At 30.0% G+C, this 26615-nt stretch overlaps 1 long non-coding RNA gene across 3 annotated transcripts in view; it reads right to left on the reverse strand.

Moving 5' to 3' along the window:
• Positions 1–657: 657 nt before the first annotated feature.
• The window catches only part of LOC145271408 (uncharacterized), a 241237-nt gene continuing 215279 nt past the window's right edge, over positions 658–26615 (reverse strand). For 2 of the 3 annotated variants that reach the window (XR_013865862.1, XR_013865860.1), the window contains exon 2: positions 658–6027. This is a non-coding gene — a long non-coding RNA (uncharacterized LOC145271408). Of the gene's footprint in view, positions 6028–18559; positions 18913–26615 lie in introns of those variants that run through there. The other variant, XR_013865861.1, reaches the window with a different exon arrangement.

Here is a 26615-nt window from a genome sequence, read left to right on the forward strand (position 1 = left end):
ATGTTAGGAAAAATACATCAACCAAAAAATCTGAATATTTTGCTCAAATATGTAAGTAAGCAGTTTCGAAAAACAGTGGAAGTATTGTTGTGCTTCCACACTCAATTGATAGACCTGTCGCCATCTTTGAAACTTAGGGTCTCGTTTTATGCACAATTACCTCATTATGTGTGACAGTATTTTACAAAAAAATACATATACGACTTTTTCTAAAGAAAAGCAAAAACATTTTTTAACACAATTTTTTTACTCTAAATAATTTTTGAAAAGAACATTAAATAAAAAAAGATTTTGTATTTTGCAAAACTAACTTCACACACAAAGAATATTAACATAATCAAAATAGTGTGCTTTTAGATAAAAGTTAATTTCACAAAATAATGGTAAAATATTTTTCACTATAACTCTTTCGCCTATCAGTGATGTAATCTTTGTAAAATCGAATAAAAGTCACATTTCTTAAACCACGAAACCAGTTGTGCCCATATTGCACAATGGCAAAAAGGTTTCACTAGGTATTTTTTAGAATCTGTTTCGTCTCATTTAATTATTTAATGATAATAAATGTTTACAAACTATATAAAACAGAAGAAAAATATGTTTTTCGTTTAATATTAATAATATTTATAGAATATGAGTGACAACAACAAAATGGAATTTCATTCTATATTAATAAACTTTATTTGTTATCTTCGTTAGTAGAAGAGTACAAAAGAGAAAGGAGTTAGTAGGTTGAAGTGTTCATGTGTAGGTATCATGCCGGCAAGTTGAAGGAGAGAATAGTTCAGTTTACACGTGTTTATAACTAGTAGCCGTCAGTACAAAGGAAGCTGATTAAAGGAGAAAGAAAGGGCAAAGTCTTCAGTGTATCAATGTGTTGGCATGCGTGTGTGAGGTGCATGTTCTTTAGCAGGATAAAGAATGTTCGTTTGGGTACCAAACATTGGATTAAATGGTAGTTAGAAGAGAGCTATTGTTAGCTTGTTGTACTCACGTTCGGCTTGGGGGGGGGGCGATGTGTGCTCTGGGCAGAGCAGCGAGAAAAAAGGAAGAGGGTTTCAGATTTAGACTTTTATGTACTCGGTCACGTGATTGAGAGCTGGTTTCTGATTGGACAAGCGAGGGAGAAAATGGATTTCAAATCTCGAGTCGAGAGAATTAGCTTCTGCCTGTTTGTAGCGAGTGTTGGTTGCTACCTATTCCCATTAATTTACTAATAATCATCCACTGTTTGTATTATATTGTACAAAAGTAAATATATGAGAAACCATAATTTCATCTCTTTAAATAATATCTGATTTCTTATATGTTCGGATGATAATACACAAAGGTTATGCAATGTTTATTTTACTTTATTTTTTGGTTCTCACTAAAACATTTCACCAAAGTTTTATTTAATTTAATGACAGTTTTTATGGTGTGCATTGAATACATTTTGTGAAATCTTATATATCATCTCACATCCTTTTATCCTACATATGTTTATACATATGAATTAGCAGGATTTACTACGAATTGGTAAGGAGTTCTGACATTTGTTTTGTTCGTCTGATGTTTTTCTTTTCATTTTTAGACGTTGTTTCATTTGTGTAGGAGTTTGATAAGAAAAAGGAATGGACAAGATCGCTACAGTTACCTATGTGAATTAGTGAACATTCCTTCAGTAGAAAAACAAGAACAAAACGCAGACTGGAGTCAGATTTTGTTCTTGTTTTTCCATGCTGAAACATTTACTTAGGAAGAAGCAGCTGCGGTCTATTCATATTTTAGTTCATATTTTCAAGAAGTTACCGGTGGAGCAGAGCAATGTCACCACACCATAAGAAAACTACGGTCAGAATGCAATGTTTGATTTCAGAAGTTGTATATTGGTATAACATGACACTGAAGAATGCTGCAACAACTTCAGCCATGCCAGTCAATAGGATCTACAATTACAAAGAGCATTTAAAAGGGATACATATTACATGGTTAGAGTTGTTGAGACCTTGTATAAAGTAGGAGACTGTGTTTCGGTAAAAACCCTAATTGTTCGCTGTATAACTTTCGGAAGACTCTGGTCTATCCCAGTCAAATGTCTTGCCCTGGTCAAACAAGACCAATATAACATGGAGAAACCCATTGTGTTCACCGGTACACAAGTGTAGTCCTAGGTGATTCTGATTTTGGAACACCCAAGAAAGTCCAATAGTGTGGTCTTGATCGTTTTTATGATAACGGAGTTGATGGATACACTGAAATAAGCAACCAGAATGCACTTTCGATTCCCTCAAACTCATTCCATTCTGTCAGCCATGGGGTAAGGACACGTCTTTTTTGTCTCTCTTAAAAAGGAGGTGGCAGCATTTTTGTTAAGGAGTAGCTAGATAGTTAGCTTTTAAAGAGTTAATTGTTATGATTTGTAAATTGTTTTCTTGTTGTAATATATTGCAATATTTTTGTAAAAATAAAAGAGAACTTGTGTTTGACCTGCCTTAAATGTCGAGACGGTGCGAGCATCAAGAAGATTTCAACCTAAGGAATATTCCAGCCAGGGACGTCATCCTGAGAAAAGGAAGGAGTCATCCACGCCCCAAATCCTAACATATGCCTCTTCACTATGATAAAAAAAAGATGTTTAACCAACAAATTCTTTTGACGGAGCCATTGCGTCACAATCTGGTACCGTTTCCAAGACATTTATGTAACATGCAGGTCGGTCATGCCATTGACTAGTTGATAGGAAAAAAATAAAAAGAATTAAAAAAAACAAAGTAAACTCAAAGTCTCCAGGAATATGCATGTTGCAGGCCATGGTTTGCAGGTGGTGGGTTGGCCACCCTTCTCTTTCTGGTTAGTGTTTCCTAAAAGAAATTAACTGCAATTCGTTTGTGAGTCAGGAATTCTGTACGCATCAAATAATTGACTTCAGTTAGGTTTTCATTTTTAAAGATTAAAATAAATTCTGGATACAAAAATGTTATTTTACCCTTATGAAAAGGAAAAAACTATATGCAATGTCTTTTTTTCCAATAAGCAGCTTGCTTCGAGTGACTCAAACAGAAGGTTTTTTCAACAACCGATTGTCTTCCCTCCCCTCCTCTGATGAATGGGAGAGTGTAGCATGGGTGGAGTGGTTAGATATTCAACTTCAACTGGATTCGACTAGATTTGCGAAAAAAATGCTCCACACACCTTCTTATAGGGAGATGATGGTGTGGGTTTGAGAAGTCTGGGTTTTTCATTCAACCAATCCATCTTCATAACGTCTAAATTTGATCTGCCCTGATTGGCTAAATCACTTGTGCATATTAATTAATTTTCCAACATGATGAATTTACTTTTTCCACACATTTCCCATCGAAGTGAAATCACAGGCAAAATAATGGTTCACGTCACAAAACAATATTATTATTAATGTTATCATTCTCCTCATTTCCGAAGCTAGCTTTCCTTGAATTCTGCATCACTAACCAAACAATTTGGATCAGCAAGACCATCGGTTGTTGCCTGGGATTGTTTACATAATAAAAAGCTCTAATTCAACTCTAACATGTGATTTTCGACCATCACAGGTAATTGAGTTACAGGTTCACTACCCAATTTAGCAGTGGAAAATCCAAATGTTAAACTCTGATGATTTTATGATTAAAAACGTGTATTTATGTAAAATTTTCATTTATATTAGTTAACTAGGTATTTATGATACAAGTTGCGCCTATGATTACTGAAATTTATAGTATAAGTTGTTCACCGTGACCAACTTTTCTGTGTAAAAATAACTAATATACATGACAATAATATTGTGTTATTTTAGTTTGATTTTTATGTAAAAGGAAAAATATTTCACAAAATTGTGGTCGCTATTCAGCACGCTTTATATGAGCTTCATTTCATGTAATTAAAAAAGTATACTTTTGTAGAATTTTTCTCTAATCTCATCATATTCTGAGAGATATGGGATTTCTTATTATGTGTAAGACAAGCATTACAACCTGTGTTGCATCACATTCTCTTACAGTGTAAATGAACCACATACTTGTATATTATATCGTCTCTATTTAGCATTAGTATATTAAATTTGTTAGATAGGAAGAACCACATACCTTGAAGGAAGATAGTTTCTATGCATTATATGTTCAGATAGTGAATCTGTGTAAAAGGTAAGAAAGAGATACATTACAAGAATAACAATTTTGTTTACACTATGTTCACATGCAATATATTTACAATATGAAAAATAAAACAAAAATACTTTACAAAAATATGGCTTCTTTCTAGGAAGCATTCACATAGATGTCGTAACATGTGTTGTTTTATTAATGAAAATAGCGCCACATACAAGAAGGTTTTAGTAGTATGAGTTCGCATATGTTGCAAAAAAAAAAAAGAAAATGCATATATTCAACAAGAAAATGGTTTCTCTTCAGTATGTATTCGCATATGTTGCAACACGCTTTCTTTTCTTGCAAAAAAAGTTGAATATATGTTTGCATGTGTTGTTTCATTATAAAAGAGCGACAAACTTCACAAGAATATGACTTCTCACCAGTATGTGTTTGCATATATAACAGCTTATTTTGTTGTTGTAAAAGAGCCACATATTTCACAAGAAAATGGTTTCCCTTAAGTATGTATTCGCATATGTAGAAGCATATTTTGTTTTGTTGTAAAAGAAGAGTCACATATTTCACAAGAATATGGTTTCTCTCCGGTATGTGTTCGCATATGCAGTAGCATATTTTGTTTAGTTGTAAAAGAAGATCCACATACTTCACAAGAATACGGCTTCTCTCCAGTATGTATTCGCATATGTAGAAGCATATTTGCTTTTGTTGTAAAAGAAGAGAAACATACTTCACAAGAATATGGTTTATTTCCAGTATGTGTTTGCATATGTCGTAACATATTTTGTTTAGTTGTAAAAGAAGAAACACATAATTCACAAGAATATGGTTTCTCTCCAGTATGTGTTCGCATATGTTGCAACATATTAGTTTTTTCTGTAAAAGAAGAGAAACATACTTCACAAGAATATGGTTTCTCTCCAGTATGAGTTCGCATATGTCGTATTGTACTACGTTTTTCTGTAAAGGAAGAGCCACATACTTCACAATAATATGGTTTCTCTCCAGTATGTGTTCGCATATGTCGCAACACATGGTTTTTTCTTGTGAAAGATGAGCCACATAAGTCACAAGAATATGGTTTCTCTTGCATATGTTTATATATATCTTGTTTCATGGCAAGAGAAGAGACGCATATTTTAGAAAACTGTTGTTCCTCTTTAGCGTCTGATTTTGAATTTATTTTTTCAATCGACCTATTTGACATTTTTAGAATTGGTTTTTCTATATTCTTCCTACTGTGCTATTGTGGAATAAGTTTAATGAATTAAGAAACGTGTGTAAATTTGTTACAGATTTTCAATTTAGTAATTCGTTGAAGAGTATCATGTTTTATAGTTTTCTTATTCCTTAATTTAAATGTTTTTAAATTGATATATATATATATATCTTTATCATTTATTAAAATATTGTTAATTAAACTTATATATATATAATAGAATACTGTGCTCTTTCAGCTCACTATCAGATCTATGAAGTTCAGATTAATGATTTATGAAAACAGATAATAAATGATATATTCACTCAATGTTTATATATATATTATATTATGATATCTAATTCCTACATAAATAACACTGTGTACAGATTATCAGAATGCAGAGAACTACATATAATTTTTTATATACTTTAATGGATGGTCGACCAAACCCAGCATTCTTATACTTTATTTCTCACTTCTTTATTTTTAAAGAGGTCAGGCGTACATTAGTAATATGCATTTGTGACAACTATTCCAATTAATTTCCTATTGAATAAGACTAAGAATAGAAGTTGATATCAAATTGGTAGAAAAAGAGTTTCTCCAATGTATTATCATACAATTCGATTTGATATAACAGAAAAATTGTAGAATTTTTCAGGTTTCCCACTGTTTACTTTAGTCAATTTGCATTGATTTTTCTTTGTATTGCTTGATATTCTGCAAAATAAAAACAAAATAAATGTAAGGAAATTTGCAAGAAATTATTTTTAGACACAGATATTTTTAGAAATTAAATTAGAAACATTTTGAGCAAAAGAAAAAATTCAAATTGCTGTGGCAATTTTATGAACAAGCCCAGAAAATCATTGATTAAAGGAAAAATATTGCAAAAATATTTTCATTATATTGAAAACATTTTTGCAATACTTATCAATTATTAAAATGAGTTAATTCTTGCATTGTAAATAATATATATATATATAATATTCATGTAACAATTCGCATTTTATACTTTATATAGTTTATAGTTAAAAAAATTAATTCCTGATAATCTTTATAAAATATCAATAAGTATTTTAACAAAACAGTCATAACAATAATATCATTTTGTTTGCAAAATCAAAAATCCTTTTGCTATTGGTTTTACAAATTCATCTAAAAATATTTGAAAATATTGCAAAATTGGGGAATATATTAAAATCAACAATTTAGTAATTGATGAAGTGGACCTGCTTAGACTTCGTAGCATAGTGGGGGAATCCCTTTTCTCTTCCCTGCAACCTCTTTCTCACAGAAGAGACATTCTGAGCCTGTCTCTGTTTTATCGTTATTTTCATGACAAGTGATCGTCTGAGCTCCTATCTGTGGTCCCCCTCTCCAAACTCTCACAAGAAACACTGGTCTAGCTGAAAACACTATCAATAATTTCCCCCACTCATTATCTGTGCCTAAACCTGATCGTAGATTTCATGCACAAAGTTTCTTTCTTAGAACTGCACAACTGTGGAACTCTCTTCCCTTTGCCTACTTTCCAGCTGACTATAACATGATCTTCTTCAAGTTCAACTTAAACAAGTTCTTGATGAGCCGTTCCCCTTAAGTAATCCAATTTACCAACTTTTCACTACTAACAATTGTTATGGCATTGTCCCATTGACCACTGTACACTTATCAACCCTTATCCTTGAGTGACCTCTGAGCCTTGATAAGTGGTGACTCCTTTGTAAAAAAAATCATCGATTAAGTGCCATCGAAAATACGTTATTATATAGTGTTTTCTGGTGATGGACACAATAACAAGTCACCAGTACATATCAATTGTTAGTGACAGTGTCTTAATTAAATAATATTAAATTGTCATAATAACATTGCTATGGTAACTGTAATAAAAACAAAAGGTTTATCTGGCTTTGGAGTAAATGTTTAAGAAAACCTTTGAAACAATGATTGTTTAAGGAATAGAAAGCAATAGTGGTTGAATGAACACTTGAAAGCAATTTTGTTTGAAGAAAACAAAAGTTAAAAGAGTTGAACTTCCAAGTATTACAAGCTATCTCTGTGGCATCATGACTGACAATTGTATATTAAAGTTAGTACCAGAGTACTCGGAGCTCAACCAATTGAATGGATCGAGGTAGTTAAGCTCATGTGTTTGCTATAATTGATGATGCCTATACATATGTTCATGCTTTGCACACAATAAAATGGCAATAAGTTTTGCCTCTATAAAACCAGCTGCATTCATCACATTTGTTAGTGCTATTAGCTGGAATAACAGAGTTGTGATACTATCGATGTTGACACCCACTACCATTAAAAATATTGAGAAGTAAAAGAAAAAGAAATATCACAAAAGAAACTGGAAGGACTAGTGCTCTTTCACCTAACAATGTACTGTAAAACCACAAATAATCAATATTGTGACAATGGTAAACCATAAAGTTGATACTATAGATTAGTAGTGCAGGCCTCAACCAATTCGGTATTGAATGGATTGTGGTAACTAAGCTCATGTATTAGCTATGCTCGATGAAGACAATGGAGGACTGATCCCCATACATATGTTCATGGTTGAAAAACCGTAAGCTGAGCAAAAATTTTATTTTCTTCTATAAAAGAAGCTGTATTTTTAGCATTGCTTAGTGTAAATTTGCTGGAATGACAGGTTTTGCACTCGGATTTCTCTGACAAATAAACTCATGTAGGAAAAGGTGAAATGCAATAGATTATCATGAGTGTTCCTCCAAACTATTCAGTGATTACTCTTGACGTTACAATGCAGACATATAGAGTTGGTAAGTGAAGGTATGGTTGTAATTTAGGTTATGATAGGTTTAAAAGTGAATGATCTGCTTTGAACCACTGATGAAGACAGATGCGATAAAAGCTCCTGGCAAAGTATTTACTTCTATGTTAGGCAACGAACAGTTTCAGATTCCAAGGAATCAAAAAAGCTGAACAATTATGTATAAACAGCAAGAACAATTTAAACACTTGATTAATGTTGGGTTTCTTTTTATAATAAACAAAACCATGAATTCTTAAAATAGTTACTTTCACTGTTGAACAGATCAAAATAGTGACTTGTGATGAACTACAGGTCACCCTCCCTGTTGATGCTTGTGTTAATTTTTGCACAAGCAAAAAAGCAAGGAGACAATGTTAATAAAATATTGTGCTGCTAAGTCTATGATTTCCTGATGTATAGAACCCATCAAAAGATAAACTTTGGACCATTACTTAGCATGGAAAAATGTACAAGTTATCAAGATTCCAGACTTCTTAAACAATATTACAAGGAATAAGGTGTTTTATCTCCGTAGATATTAATTGTACATGGCCTCTCACATACTAAAAAAAAGCAAACACACTGTCAAAAGGATAGAATAATTAGTGTGCATACAAAATGATGTGGAAGGATCCACAAATCAATCCATAACTAATAATCAGTAACTAATCCTCGTTAAGAAGTGATGAACTGTATGAGACATTGTTTACACCTAAGGAAAATGTCCAAAGTGTAACTGTAATAGCAATTGTATTTTACGTAATTGCAGTTCGTTTTTTATTTACTTATATTATTATTTGATAAAACGGACATATGTACTCTTAAAACCATTGTAGAATAATGAAATGTTCAGTAATAAAAAAAGAATACGAAATTTAAAACAAATTCCCAATGTTTTAGGAAGTATCAGAGATAAATACAAAAAATAAAATAAAATTCTGGTAATTATTCCGATTTTTGTTTTTATTAAACACTGATTTCATGATTCTATGTCATCGAATAAACAAACACGGACAAATTAATGATTTTATATTATAAAATATACACTGCTGATTTACAGATTTTATACCAATTAATAAACGCTGCATATTTAATAATTTATATCATAGAATAAACACAGCAAATTTAAAAGGGTGGGAGTGGGTGAAAAAGATTTTAAAAATTGTAGTTTCCTATTTTATATTATTAAAAAGACTGGTCATATAGTGTTAAGTTTTGTTTGCAGAATACTAACATAGTTAACATCAGTAGTTGGTCCCTGTTATATCCAAATTTTACAACAAATGCCTTGTGGAATCTTGCCTTCCTAATATTTGAAAAATTGCTTCTATGGTAGAAGGTTGGGAGCAAGTATTAACCTGCCCATAAGTATGGTCCATGTCCCTCTACACTGTGATAAAATCTTGAAATCTTTCATCACTATAGTCATAATTAACCACCTTATTAATACTAAACTCCTATCTGAACAATAAGCTTGGATTAAGGTAATTCAGTCCTACTAAACATATCCTAGTGGTCATCTTTGGATGTATAAACCATTTAGTTGTAAAGGCAAACAAAGCTAGGAAAGTAACGCTTTATATATCCAAAGTCTTTGACAATCAGTGGCGGCTCGTGCCTGGAGCTGTGGAACTGCAGCAGCACCCCCAAGTCATTTCTACTCATTATTATCGATTTAAAAAGAATACATTTATTTTTTTTTCTTTCTATGTGATAATATATCATATTAATTTTATATATATATATATATATATATATATATATATATATATATATATATATATATATATATAATCCTGAAGCTTAATGTCGATAATTGTCCCCATACTCATATAAGCATAAAAGCAAAACTTTGCTTGGAGCTGCGAAATTCACAGTTACACATTCTTAGTGAAATTCGCTTGTGCGCATGCCCGATCTAGAACGGTTAATATGAGCCAATTTAGAACTGTAGTTTTCGCAGTTCCAAATGCGGTGTTTGCGCGTTTTCGCTTTTTTTTTTAAAAGGCTTTGTTTACAAATGTTTTCTTTTTATTATTATTAAAAAGTGTAACGTGTTCTTGTAAATAAAATCTCCACCTTAAAAAAAAAATTCCCACACTTTTAAATGCAATTCAAGCAGACAAAAATATACAATATGCCAAACTTTTTTTTTTAATTAAAAGTGTTCGGGCCTTGAAGTTACCAACGCGACTAATGTTATTTTTTTTTTTTTTACCTATATGGCTTATTTTATTTGTATTTTTAAGTAGTTTGAAATTTATTTATTTTGTAGTAGTTTAACTTTACAGAATAAAAAATATTTACATTTTTTTCTATAGAAAAGCGAAGAAAAGTTTATTTTTTAAAATACATTTTAGTTAGAAATGTTTTTACCTTATATATATATATATATACTAGCATGGGTGCCCGGCGTTGCCCGGGTGTTTGGAGGTGTATGCTGAGCAAAAAAAAGGGGGTAATTTTTTAAACTTTGACCCCTAATATGACCCCTGAAAATTTATTGTTTTGGGCTCAAATCAAGTTATTAAGTTAGATTCATGTCCACGGAAGCTATATCTAAAATTTAAAGTGTGTAGACCCAAAATTGTTGGAGAAGTTTGGTAGAGTTCTCAAAGCTCAAATCGTTGAACTTTGACCCCTTAATCGCCAAATTTCTGGCTAAAAACCGATCACATAGATTTTTCCAAATCTCAGTACCCTGTATATCAAATTTCGAGTCTGTAGACTAAAAATTGACAGAGTTATTTCGTAGGGAAATGTACACAGACACACACACACACACACACACACACACACACACACACACACACACACACACACACACACACTTTAACTTTTATAGATATATAGATTTAAAATTTGAGTCTGACAGAATGACAAAATTATATTGCAAACCGATATATTAAACAAACGAACTTCAAAGAGACAAATGAACACATAAGTAAAAACAATTTGTATTAGAAAACATTTATTATTCCACGTCTTTTTTTTACAGACCTGACGACTGAGGTTCGCTCTTAATAAAAATTGTTTTTTATAGTCTTAATTTTGACTTCCTTTTTCATAAAAAACTAAAAAAAAAATCAAGAAAGAAAAGAAATTTAATTTTATTTTTTCATTAATTTCTTTCTGTGCAAAGCAATTCTTTCAAACTTACTCTGTTTCCAAAATGTTTTTATTTTATTCCCCTCCCCCTTCATTCATTTTCCTCCGCATCCTGGCAAGATTACTGTACACATAGATTCGAAAAAATAGTCCAAAACAAATATATAACAAATAAATGTTATCAAAGGCAAGATAAGTTACTTTTCTACCTAACTGGATATCTTTTTTGTGTTTTTATTCAATGTAATATATTTATTCAGCGCGAAAAACATACAGTGTTTACCGATGTGTTGGAAAATTCAAGATGGCGTCTCACACCCTCTTTAACACCGTAAGTTTGGGAAAAGGTGTTATAAATAAAAAACTATACAAAATACTATTAAAAACCCGCCGAATATATGTCAACCTATGTCACGGTAACATATATTGAGCGAGTTTTTAACAGTATTTTAACAGGGCACATCGTAAAAACTGACCCATTAATTTTCCTGAAGTAAAAACTATATAGTTTTTAAACTTTTAAAACTGTACATTATAAAAAGAAAACTGTTCGAGTGATTTTTTTTTTTTTTTTTTTACATGGGTGTCACCACTTATCAAGGCCCAGAGGCCACTCAAGGATAAGGGTTAATAGGTATACATTAGTCATTGTGATTTTAGCATAGTAAACAGTGGGAATTTTGTAACTTGGATTACTTGAAAAAGAAAACTGTTCGAATGATTGAAAATGAAAACAAAATAACAATGTAAATATATTGATAAGAAAAAAACAAAAACAAACGAAGTTTCCGTTTCAGGAACCCGAGTTTAATTTTATGTCGTAATCATTCAACTCGTTAGCGGTTTTATTCAGCGATTAGGGATAACCATACGACATATCTAATTACCAAAGCGATTTTTTTTTAATTTTTTTTTTTTTATTAAAACTAAACCTGTTTAGTTTTAATGAACCAATTTTTTTAAAGCCAACACTTTAGTTATTTTGAGAGCGTGCAACAACTGCACCCGAAAGGTTGATTAGGAAACTCCAAATCCTTTTATGACTCGAAAAAAAAAAGGGCTTTTTATCGGCTTAAATGATAAACTAATGTTAAATATTAGTATTTGCCATCGATTCTGAAATAAAATGAAATCCTGACATTGTGATCATTTTTGCAGGTGTTATGTGCCAAATATTGAAATAAGAATGTTTAAATTCAATTATTGTAATTTAAGTCTTTAATTTTAAAGTCGATTTTATTTATAAAATATCTTTTTAGAAATCAATCTCAAAAACAATCTGAACAATAAATCTCTTTTGTTATGGCTAAGTTTTTGTCAAGGGTAGAAATTATAATAGACAAGTATTCATCCCTGATGACATCGATTTCCTGGTTTACAGGTATTCTTGCTAAATTTCTTCGAAAGAATTGACATAAACAATACTTCAACTAAATACGTATATTTCATGCAATAATGACTTTTATTTCTTCTGACTTTTCCTAAACTAAACATAAAACATCGGTTAGGGTTAGTTTAACATTCTGTAAAAGTACCTTCCGTTTTTTTTTTTTTTTTTTTTTTTTTTTGTACTTCTGCAGAGAAGGTAAAAAACCGATAAAAACTGGATATATTTTTCGTGTTTTTATTCAATTTAACATGTTTATTCAGCTCGAAAAGAATACAGTGTTTACCGATGTGTTGGAAAATTCAAGATGGCGTCTCACACATTCTTTAACACCGTAAGTTTGGGAAAAGGTGTTATAAATAAAAAACTATACAAAATACTATTAAAAACCCGCCGAATATATGTCAACCTATGTCACGGTAACATATATTGAGCGAGTTTTTAACAGTATTTTAACCGGTTTTTTATTTATTACACCTTTTTCCAAACTTACCGTGTTAAAGAGAGAATCGGCCGCCATCTTGAATTTTCCAATACATCGGTAAACACTGTATGCTTTTCGAGCTGATTAAACATGTTAAATTGAATAAAAACACGAAAAATTTGCCTTTGATAACATTTATTTGTTATATATTTGTTTTTTGGCAACTTATTCGAATCTAATTTAAGACCACGAGTGAAATGAGAAAAAGAAGTCAGCGGGTTTGGTTGCCATAACAACGTGACGGTAGTGAACGTGTGTGTGTGCGTGTGTGCGCGTATTTCGTGTAGTTTAGTTTCGCATAATAGTTTCGTATTTTTTTAATTTGTAAATAACAAGTTATTAAAAAATTAAACTATATATCTATCTATATCTATATATCTATAAAAACAGAGATGTGTGTGCCACAGACGATTTCTGATTGGTTAATCCAATAATCACATCTCCTAAAAAACAATCGTTTCTACGCTCTTACCTTTACCATAAAATATTATGGCTTTATTTATTGTCCATCTTGGAAGGGTTTAATTTTTTAATAACTTGCCTTTGATAACATTTATTTGTTATATATTTGTTTTTTGGCAACTTATTCGAATCTAATTTAAGACCACGAGTGAAATGAGAAAAAGAAGTCAGCGGGTTTGGTTGCCATAACAACGTGACGGTAGTGAACGTGTGTGTGTGCGTGTGTGCGCGTATTTCGTGTAGTTTAGTTTCGCATAATAGTTTCGTATTTTTTTAATTTGTAAATAACAAGTTATTAAAAAATTAAACCCTTCCAAGATGGACAATAAATAAAGCCATAATATTTTATGGTAAAGGTAAGAGCGTAGAAACGATTGTTTTTTAGGAGATGTGATTATTGGATTAACCAATCAGAAATCGTCTGTGGCACACACATCTCTGTTTTTATAGATATATATAGAATATAGATAGATAGATATAGATAGATAGATATATATATATATATCCACACACACACACACACACATATATATATACACACATATATACACCCACACACATATATATATATACAGACACATATATATACACACATATATACACACATGATATATATATACACACATATATACATGCACATATATATATATACACACACACACACATATATATATACACACATATATATACATGAATATATGTATATATACACACACATATATATATATACATGTGTGTGTATATATGAATATATACACACACATATATATATATACACACACATACATTATATATATATATATATATATATATATATATATATATATATATATATATATATATATATATATAAGCTTTAGCAATTATTTACATCCCACGAGGACAAAGCAAGAAGTTTTACACTTTGAACAAAGTTTTTTTAATTAAAATGTGCAATAACAAGACGAGTATGTAAAACCGTTTTTAGCTTAGTAAATAGCAAAGTTTGTTTTTATTTTTATATAAAAAGTTGTAAAAAGATTTGTAAATAAAATTATGTATCTTTAATTTTTTTTTATTTGCTCATAGTACAAACATGTAAACTTTTTTATTCTATATTTTATTTACAAAGTTTTGTTATAAACACACATTTTTAAATTTTGAATAAAACTGTTATCCAATAAAAACATTTTTAAATGGTAATCTCCTAATTTTACCATCGTTTGCAGGCAAAGATTCTGTTTTTATGAAAAAATAAATTATTAAAAAATTGTAAATAAAATGTATTTAAACAATGTTTTTCGTTTGTTTGCCTGCGGTAAAATTTTATTTAATCTGTAAAGTTTAAAAGAAATATATTTGTATATATTTTTTTATTACTCTGTAAAGTGTATACAATTTAAAATAGTGTTTTTTGATTAAAATGTTTTTGCGTATTACCCCTTTTTGACAGCTTATAATGGCAAAGTTAAAAATATTTGTATTAAAAAAAGCAATTTTAATGACAAGCTTATTTTGTTATACGCCTATTTTTAATTAACAACAAGCTTTTTATAAATAAAACCGTTGTTAAATAGTAAAACTTTTTTCGTTAATAAAAATCTGTGACCTAAAAGTTATAAAAGTATGATTCAACTCAGTTAGAACTTCCGGTTCAGTTGAATCGCAAAAAGAGGATCACGTAAACATTGTATTCCTTCTACCCTAATTGATATTCTACTAATAGACTACCTAGAACTTACCTTTCCCAATACAATTGATATAAAAGAATTTAACCATGGTCTCCTTGCACCCCCAAGAAATAACTTCTGCGACGGTAAATGAACTTCAACAGATTGAGTTTTCACAGCTGTTTCTCCATGATAAAGTTGTAATTAAGAAAAGAAGCCGTTCAACGCCTGATAGTCAAATATCTCAGCCAGGCAAAGTGTATATTCGTAGGTTTAATCGTACCAACGGAAAAGTTAGCTTTGCGGCTGTGAACTAAAAAACGCATTGTTCTGCTTTGCTTGTTTGTTGTTAGGGGGTGATGTAACATGGACAAAAGATAGTTTTAGAACTATTAGCAAAATGAAAGATAAAACTGAAAAGCATGAGAAGCACGTTGACAATGTAGTTTCCTTATCAATTTTGGGGACCATAAATATTAAAGAAAAACTTAGTGAGGCCTGCAGACTTTCAATCAATCATCATAACATGAATGTTAAGAAGAACCGTGAAATTTTATCTAAAATAATAGATTGTATTTTCTTTTGTGGGAACTTTGAAACTCCCTTACGAGTACATGATGAAAAAGATGATTCAGTAAATCCAAGTGTATTTAGAGGATTTTTAAATTTTGCATCTTAATTAGATCCAGATTTAAAGAATCACTTAGAAACCAGTAATGTCTTCAAAGGTGTTTCCAAGACCATTCAGAATGACATACTTGACTGTCTTTTACAAATATAGTAAAGTAATGAAATAAGGACAGAAATTAGCAAAGTTTCCTTTGTAGCTGTCATGGCTGATGAAATAACAGATGTGTCTGAACATACACAAATGATCATTGTTTTACGGTACGTCTTGGATGAAAAAATACTTGAACGCATTTGGGGATTCTTTATTCCAGAAAACCAAACCGCTGATGTACAACAATTAGATATACTCCTTCAAGGGAATCGCCAAAAACTGATAGCTCAGACATTTGATGATGCAAATGTCATGAAAGGCAAAAAAGCTGGTGCTCAGGCGAATACATAACAAATTTCAAAACTGCTGTTTTAGAGATAAGAAACACCAAATACTGTGAAAATTCTTCACAAACACTCAAGGGCGAAGCTAAAGAACTGTGTGACTATATATCTGTTGATATAACGGACAGATATTCTTCAACTAAACATTTAATACTTGCTAAATTGTTTTACAAGATAAGCTTTGCTAGTTTTAAGAAAAAAAAACTACCTACAGAAGAGATATCCTTGACAACTGAAGCATATCCCATGATTGACAAAGTGTGAAACTGAGCTAGAAATATTTTATAGTAGGTCAGATATCCACGAATATTGCAAAGTAATTGATCTCCTGAAATTTATTTTGGAAAACAATTTAAATGACGTTCTTAGTGAAATCACAAAACTCATAAAAATTATCTTGACAATTCCTATGACTACATAAGAGATAGAATGTTGTTTTTCAACTCTGAAAAGAATAAAAACTTATCTAAGGAACACCATGGGTTGCGAAAGACTAAATGAACTTGCAGTGCTTTCAATTGCTAAAAAAGTTCTTCAGCAGTCATTTAGAAGTTAAGGAGAAAATTATCAATCTTTTCTCACAAATTAAAACAAGGAGAATGAAGTTTACTTTCAAATGAATGTAATAAGTAAAATATTTAAAATATTAACATCTATTTAGGATTCCTTTAAGTTATTGTATTTTTATACGTGTGCATATGTATAAATTATGTATATTTTTATGTTTGTTTTATTTTTACACAATATTAAAACAATAAGTGTTTTCTTTATAACAGCACCCCCACTAATCTTAGGCACGAGCTGCCACTGTTGACAATGTCTGATATAAACATATGTTTAATATAATCAGATCATTCTTAGACAAAAGAAATATCTACAGCATCGTTACACATTCTCTATGTGACGAGTATATATGGAAGTGCGCAAGAATTGTATGCCAGTGTATGAATCAGGCCTACCTGCAGCAAAAAGTGAACCCGGGACCTTTCGATTGCAAATCAAAAGTCTACCAATGAGCTACATCCATCCTACCCAACAGCAACAATTGAGTATTGCCTAATTGGCTATAAAAAAGCAGTCATTCAGGAGCAGTTGAAAAAGAATGAAAAGTCATTCTGGAGCAGTTGAAAAAGAATGAAAAGTCATTCAGAAGCAGTTGAAAAAGAATGCTCTGTGCTCTGTGTTCATGTTTGTGTTGTGGCATGTCAATTTGACAGTATTGTTCGGGAATGTGTCATGTCGATCGACGGTGTTGTTCAGGATTGTGTCATGCTGAATCATCACATGTGTTTGGGATTGTGTGAATGAACTTGTTTGAGACTGTGCTACCACATGTAATATAAATATATATACATATTTATATTTCTTTTCTTTGGCGTTCGCTCTTCCTTTGTGAAGCAACAAGCTATTTTGGCCATCATGTTCATACTAGCATTTGATGGCAGTGAATCCAGACCATCAATAGTGGAATGGTTGGAGAAAACTGAACTAATATGTCAGCTTACTGGGGTGAAGTGCATTGGGTGTGTCATTCCGACGTGTATCAGCAATTAAGTGAGGAAAAGTGGGCAGATTTTGACTGTACAAAGAAAACACTGTACACAGCGTTTGCTTTTGATCCCTTCACTATATGGAAGCAGTTTGCAGCATGCTGCCTTCAACCAGGTGAAACAGCCAATGCATTTTTAATAGAACTACATAGGTTTGTGGCCCTGTTTGATGGTATATTGGATCAATGCTTGCTATGTGGATTCATTGTTGGATTGCTTGAACATGCAGAAGACAGATAAACTACATCTGGTGCGTGATCGTGCCATTTTAAAGAACTGCATGCTGCAAGCTGCAGGGTTGACACAAATCATAAAGAAGGAGATGGATACTTCATGGCGGTGTTATAATTGTAATTGACTCAATCATAGAGCAAGAAATTGTCCACTGCATAGTGTGATGGGCAGAGATGTTGGTGTCAAGCTTCAGAAAAATATCGTGCTATCGATGTAAACGGCACGAACACATTTATTGATTTTGTCCACGAAATGAGCAAGGGAATGAGAAGCCAATCTCATCCCCCAAACTGCAAACTGTGGTGTAAATCGCACATTGTCAGTTATAACTATTCACATCAATGGACTATCATGTACAGATCTAGTGGATACTGGATGCATAAATTGTGTTGCAAAGAAAGGACAAGGAAAGCGACCCTTAGCAGATGGAAGTTAGTTGCTGTGGAATAGGAGCGCTGCAAGGGAACCTTAGTGCAACGCGGAGCATTAGCATAAAAGTCTTAATTGTGGATGGATACTTACTGGGATTTGATTTATTGCTTGGGCTGGATGCAATCAAGCGACTGCGAGGAGTAGCTGTGTCTAGTGCCAGTGAGGTAACTTTTCCACATTTCAGCGAGATCAATTTTGCTCTATCATCATTATCGGACCTTATTTCTCTGCAGAATATGAATAGAACACTTGAAAGTAGACCACATCGTGGAAATTGGCTGATGACAAACCTCCACTTACGTTGAGAAATAGATTTCCAGATTATCCAGTTCCAACACAAATTTGTGAGGAATATGACCATGAACTGCAGATGTGGATCGATAATGGCTGGCTGCTGCCATATCCTGAAGACGAACTTGGCCCTCCAAAAGCTTTAATCCTGCTCATGGCTGTTGTGCAGAAGAAAAAACAGAAAGTTTGGTTTATTATGGATTACCAAGAGCTAAATAAGTATGTGGACGTGCATACGGCCGCGAATGTTTGCTTACAAAAATTGAGGGAATGGCAACAGCAGGGAGCAAACGTTTCAGTGTTAGATTTATGCTGAACATATTTGCAAATACATGTTAATAAATCTCGTTGGTCATTCCAAACAGTAGAGATCAAGAGACAGTGATATTGTCTTACCTGCCTTGGATTTGGGCTTAATGTCACCCCTTTAATAATGTGGGCCATTGTTAACATTGTCCTCAGCCAGGATAACAGCATAAATGCAGCTACATCTTAACATTTTTGGGAATGAAAGTGCGTGTTTTGCAACCTATGTCAAGGAATATTTGGAGAAGTTTGGTCTGGAAAGTAAAACCCCAGAACAGCTGAGACTGGGATTACGTGGACAGGAGTAGCATGGAAAATTGTTATGGTGGTGTGGAAGTGATCTTCCAGTAGTGCCCGATAGAATTAATCGCCAAATTGTATTTTCAATGTGCGGGAAACTGACTGGCCATTTCCCTGGTGTGTGGCTGATTACGTGTCACCATGGCATTTGTAAAATGAAAGGCAAATATGATGACAACTGGATGGGATGACGTAGTATGAGACCCTCTCCTAACATGGATGATCGAAGACATTTGTTTGAGAGCAGTCCAGGACGATCTAGTGAAAGGTGACTGGTGTGTCTGTGGAGAAGATGTTACAGTGTGGGTGGATGCTAGTTCCATTGCTACAGGCGTGGTTGTGGAAAGCAATGGTTTCATGGCAGAAGATACAAGCTGGCTCCGAGCAGTGCATGAGGACAAGCACAGAAATTTAGCTGAACTTGATGATGTGCTGCAAGGCATAAACCTTGCATTGCAGTGGAAAGCCAAATCCATACATTCACGAATAGACTCTACGCGTATATATTGGTGGATGACTGATGCATTGTCTGGACAGATGAGAGTGCACACCAAAAGCAGCCTCGGAAATGTTAATTAGGTGTTGCCTCCTCACACTCTCAGATTTGGCCTCGGAACATGCACTGAAAATCGATGTAGGGCTCATTAAGTCTCATGATAACAGAGCTGACCAACTTACTCGGATACCACAGCAATGGTTAAATGAGATCTGTAAAGCAAACCCTGAGAACTTGGGTGAGCCATGGATGCAGAACAATACATGTCTCAAATACAGACAATTCATCGATCTCGTTGACATCCTGGTGTGGAAAGGACATGGTACTTTGTGAAGTTAGTCAACCCATAAATCACTGAAACTAAAGTGCGGGCGATGGTTGGGGATTACAAAGAATGCTAGTCTATAGATCCAGCTTCAGTGCATTGGAAGCCAGGTAGGCTTGACATCCTGGAAACCTGGAGCAGGGTTGCTATGAATATAACCCAATTTCGACACTCAGTTGTACTTGATGTTGATAGACTGTGGTCCTAGCCATTTTGCCATTCGGAGGGAGTTGCTTTGATAGGATTCTGCTAGCATCAGGAAGCAGTTGGAGAGTAAATTCTGTGAAAGATGGCTGCCAATCAAATTGTTCATGGATAATGGTGCAGCGTTTTGTGGAAAGACATTTGCTGAGTTCACACAGATGTGGAGCATGCACATCTGATTATGGTGCACCCTCGTACACTACGGAAACAGAATATCTAGAGGTCCCATCACACAATAAAGTGCATTGCAGAAAGAACAAAGTGCATGATCTTAGAGGCAGTGTACTGAAAGAATATCACACCTAAAGACAACAAGACGGCAATGAAGGCACATGCGAATGTACTTATAGAATCTGTGTCAAGAGTACAGATGAAGTGATGGTGCTAATTCATAACTGGAGGAAGATGAAGTTTGGGTTAAAAGTTCACAGGGAAGATGTACAACACAGTTTGGCACAGGAAGAGTGAAAAAAATCAATAGCCAACACTCAATCTCAGTTGATGGAACACGACACCATATAAGGATGTGCACCTAGACAGCTGATAATTACGTAATCAGTGATGAAATTACCTCATCAGATGACGAAGCTCCACTGCTCTTCAGAAGATGATGCATTCATATATATATAAATTTCAATATCTATACAGAAATTTCAATATCTATACAGAAATTTCAATATCTCTCTATATAAATTTCAATATCTCTCTATATAAATTTCAATATCTCTATATAAATTTCAATATCTCTATATAAATTTCAATATCTATAGATATAAATTTAAACATGTTTATATAAAAATTTTAAAAATGTTTATATATAAATTCAAACATGTTTATATATAAATTTCAATATCTATATATATATAAATTTCAATATCTTCATATATGTATTTCAATATCTATCTATATATATACATGAATTTCAATATCTTTATATATAAATTTCAATATCTGTATATATAAATTTCAATATCGATATATATGAGTTTTAATATCGATAAATTTATATTTATAGATATTGAAATTTATATTTATAGATATTGAAATTTATATTTATAGATATTGAAATTTATATTTATAGATATTGAAATTTATATATACAGATATTGAAATTTATATATACAGATATTGAAATTTATATATACAGATATTGAAGTATATATATAAAGATATTGAAATTTATGTATATAGATATTGAAATTTATATATACAGATATTGAAATTTATATATACAGATATTGAAATTTATATATACAGATATTGAAATTTATATATAAAGATATTGAAATTTATATATATTTTTTTTTTTTTTTTTTTACAAAGGCATCACCACATTATCAAGGCCCAGAGGCCACTCAAGGATAAGGGTTAAAGAGTGTACAGTAGAAATTGTTCAATATAGTAATCATTAGTAATGAAAATTTGGTAAATTTAATAACTTATATGGAACGGCTCATCAAGAACTTATTTACTTTAGACTTGAACACAACCATATTGTAGTCAGCCGGAAAGCAGGAAAACGGAAGACAATTCCACAGGCGTGCAGTTCTAAGAAAGAAGCTTTGTTCATGGAATCTACGTTTAGGTTTAGGCACAGATAAAGAGTGGGGGAAATTATTGATAGTGTTTACAGCTAGACGAGTGTTTCTTGTGAAAGTTTGGCGAGGGGGGACCATAGATTGAAGCTCAGTTGAACACTTTCCATGAAAATAACGATACATCAGAGACAAACTCGCAACATCTCTTCTGTGAGATAGAGGTTGCAAGGAGGAGAAAAGGACATCTCCTACGAGGCTACGAAGTCTATTTTGAACTCTATCAAGGCAGGACAAGTCCTTTCTAGCAGCTCCTGCCCAGATGTGGCAACAGTATTCCATCCTTGGACGTACCTGGCTCTTATATAGGTAGAGAATAGCATCAGCAGTGAGATATCTACTGGATCGATAGAAAGATCCCACCATTTTTCCAGCGGCCTTGGCAACAGATTTGATATACGTGTTCCATTTAAGATCAGGAGTAATGGTCAAGCCCAGAAGCTTGTCAAAACTTGAGGCCTCCTGAAGACGAGAGCCATTCATTTCAATTGATGACAAATGTGAATTAGAATGTTGATGATGTAAAGAGAGAAGCTTGGTTTTAGATGCATTAAAAGTAACCAGCCACTCCTTTCCCCATTGTACTACGTGCTCAAGATCAGAGGAGAGAGAATTGGAGACAACTTGGTCGTTTACTGTCTTAGATGTGGTACCATAAATGGTAGTGTCGTCAGCATAAATGTCTACAAATGATGTAAGGATATGATTTGGAAGATCATTAATGTAGATCAGGAAAAGAGTTGGGCCCAGGATGGATCCCTGAGGGACACCGGCATTAATACTGTGAGCTTCTGATTTTTGCCCCTCAACTACTACTCTTATGAACCTATCAGAAAGAAATGATTTAATAATTGTGAAGACTTTTCCAGCTATACCATAGCTAGCGATCTTATGAAGTAAACCTTTATGCCATACCCTATCAAAGGCTTTAGATATGTCAAGAGCAATTGCCCTAGAAAGATTGCCACCGTCGAGAGATTTGCTAATCCTATGCGATATAACTGTAAGGACATCTGCTGTAGATCTAGCAGAACGGAAACCATATTGAGTGTCACTAAGAAGGTTATATATAAAGATATTGAAATTTATATATAAAGATATTGAAATTTATGTATATAGATATTGAAATTTATATATACAGATATTGAAATTTATATATAAAGATATTGAAATTTATGTATATAGATATTGAAACTCATATAGACTTCCAATATCTATATACATAAATTTCAATATCTTTATATATAAATTTCAATATCTGTATATATAAATTTCAATGTCTGTATATATAAATTTCAATGTCTGTATGTATAAATTTCAATATCTGTAAATACAAATTTCAATATCTGTGTATATAAATTCCAACATATATTATTATAAATTTATACAAATTTCTATATGTTTATATATAAATTTCAATATCTATCCATATAAATTCCAATATCTATATATACATTTCAATGTCTCTCTCTCTCTCTCTATATATATATATATATATATATATATATACATTTCAATATCTATCTCTATAAATTTCAATATCTTTTTCTATAAATTTCAATATCTATATATATAAACTGCAATATCTATATACATAAATTTCAATATCAGTATATATAAATTTCAATATCTTTATATATGAATTTTAATATCTTTATATATAAATTTTAATATATATATATACAAATTTAAATATCTATCGATGCAAATTTCAATAATCTTTATGTACAAATTTTAATTTCTATATAAATGGCAATATCTCTAGAAATTTCACAAATCTTTATATATAAATTTCAACATCTATATATATATAAATTTCAACATCTATATATAAATTTCAACATCTATATATATATACATTTAACCATCAATATATAAATTTCAACATCTATATATATATACATTTAACCATCAATATATATATATATATATATATTTAACCATCAATATATAAATTTCAACATCTATATATATATACATTTAACCATCAATATATATATATATATATATATAAATTTCAACATCTATATATATATATAAATTTCAACATCTATATATATATATAAATTTCAACATCTAAATGTATATATATAAATTTCAACATCTATATGTATATAATTTTTAACATTTATATGTATATAAATTTCAACATCTATATATATATAAATTCAACATCTATATATATATAAATTCAACATCTATATATATATAAATTTCAACATCTATATATATATAAATTTCAACATCTATATATATATATATATATAAATTTCAACATCTATATATATATATATATATATATATAAATTTCAACATCTATATATAAATTTCAACATCTTTATATATATATATAAATTTCAACATCTTTATATATATATATATATATATCTATATCAACATCTTATATATATATATATATTTATATATCAACATCTTATATATATATATATATTTATATATCAACATCTTATATATATATATATATTTATATATCAACATCTTATATATATATATATATATTTATATATCAACATCTTATATATATATATTTATCAACATCTTATATATATATATATATATATATCAACATCTTATATATATATATTTATCAACATCTTATATATATATATATATATATCAACATCTTATATATATATATATATATATATATATATATACACACAAATTTCCATATCTCTATATATAAATTACAATATCTATATATAAATTTCAATACGTACATATGTATACATTTCAATATCCCTCTATAATTCAATATCTACATATATAACATTGAATATCTATATATATAAAATTCAATATCTCTCCATATAAATTTCAATATATAATAAAATTTCAATACCTTTATATATAAATTTGCATATCTATATAAATTTCAATATCAATATATATATACATTTCAATAACTATATATCTATAAATTCTAATATCTGAATTTAAATCTCTCTATATAAATTTCAATATCAATATATATAAATTTATATATCTATATTTATAAATTTCAATATCTCTATAAATAACTTTCGATATCACTATATATAAATTTCGATATCGCTGTATATAAATTTCAATATCTCTATATATAAATTTCGATATATATGTATATATAAATTTCGATAGCGATATATAACAATTTCGAGATCTCTATATATAAATTTCGATATCTGCATATATAAATTTCATATCGTTGCATATAAATTTCAATATCGATATATATAAATTTCAACATCTATATACATATAAATTTACACATCTCTCTATATATAAATTTCAATATCTATAATTCAGTATCTATATACATAAAATTCAATAAATTTCAATATATATATATATAAATTTAAATATCTTTATATATAAATTTAAATATCTTTATATATAAATTTAAATATCTTTATATATAAAATTCAATATCTATATAAATTCAAATATCTGTATATATAAATTTATATATATATATATATAAATTTATATATACAGATATTTGAATTTATATATATATATATATATATATAAATAAATTTCAATATATGTATATATATATATCTATATATAAAAATTTAAATATCTATATATATAAATTTCAGTATCTTTAGATATAAATTTCTATATCTATATATATAAATTTCGATATATATACATGTAAGTTTCAATATCTCTCTATATATAATTAAATATTTCTATATATATAAAGTTCAATATGGATATATATATATATAATTCAATATCTATAAATATAAAAATCAACATCTGTATATATAAATTTAAATATATCTATACATGTAAATGTCAATATCTCTATATATGAATTTCAATATCTTTATATATAAATTTCAATATCTTTATATATAAATTTCAATATCTTTATATCTAAATATCAATATCTCTATGTATAATTTTCAATATATATATATATATAAACTTCAATATTTCTATGTATAATTTTAAACATCTCTATATATAAATTTTAACATCTCTATATATAAATTTCAATATCTCTATATATAAATTTCAATATCTATATATATAAATTTCAATATCTATATATATAAATTTCAATGTTTATATATAAATTTCAATGTCCATATATATAATTCAATATCTACATACATAAAATTCAATATCTATATGTATAAAATTTAATATCTATATATATAAAATTTAATATCTATATATATAAATTTAAATATATATATGTATATATATTACTTTCAATATCTTTATATATAAATTTAAATATATATATCTATATAAAATTTAATTCAGTCTCTCTCTCTATATATTTTTTTAATTTCAGTATCTTTCTATATAAATTTCAATATATATATATATATATATATATATATATATATATATAGATAAAATTGAATATCTATATATATAAAATTCAATATCTAAATATATATATATTTTACTTTCAATATCTTTATATATATGTATATATATATATAAATTTCAATATCTATATATATATATATATATAAATTTCAATATCTATATATATATATATATATATAAATTTCAATATCTATATCTATCTTTCTATATATATATATATATATATATATATATATATATATAAAGTTCAATAACTATATATAAATTTCTATA

The sequence above is a fragment of the Euprymna scolopes genome, chromosome 46 (assembly GCF_053919585.1).
Source record: "Euprymna scolopes isolate OS-2025 chromosome 46, ASM5391958v1, whole genome shotgun sequence".
Classification (NCBI taxonomy): Eukaryota; Metazoa; Mollusca; class Cephalopoda; order Sepiida; family Sepiolidae; genus Euprymna; species Euprymna scolopes.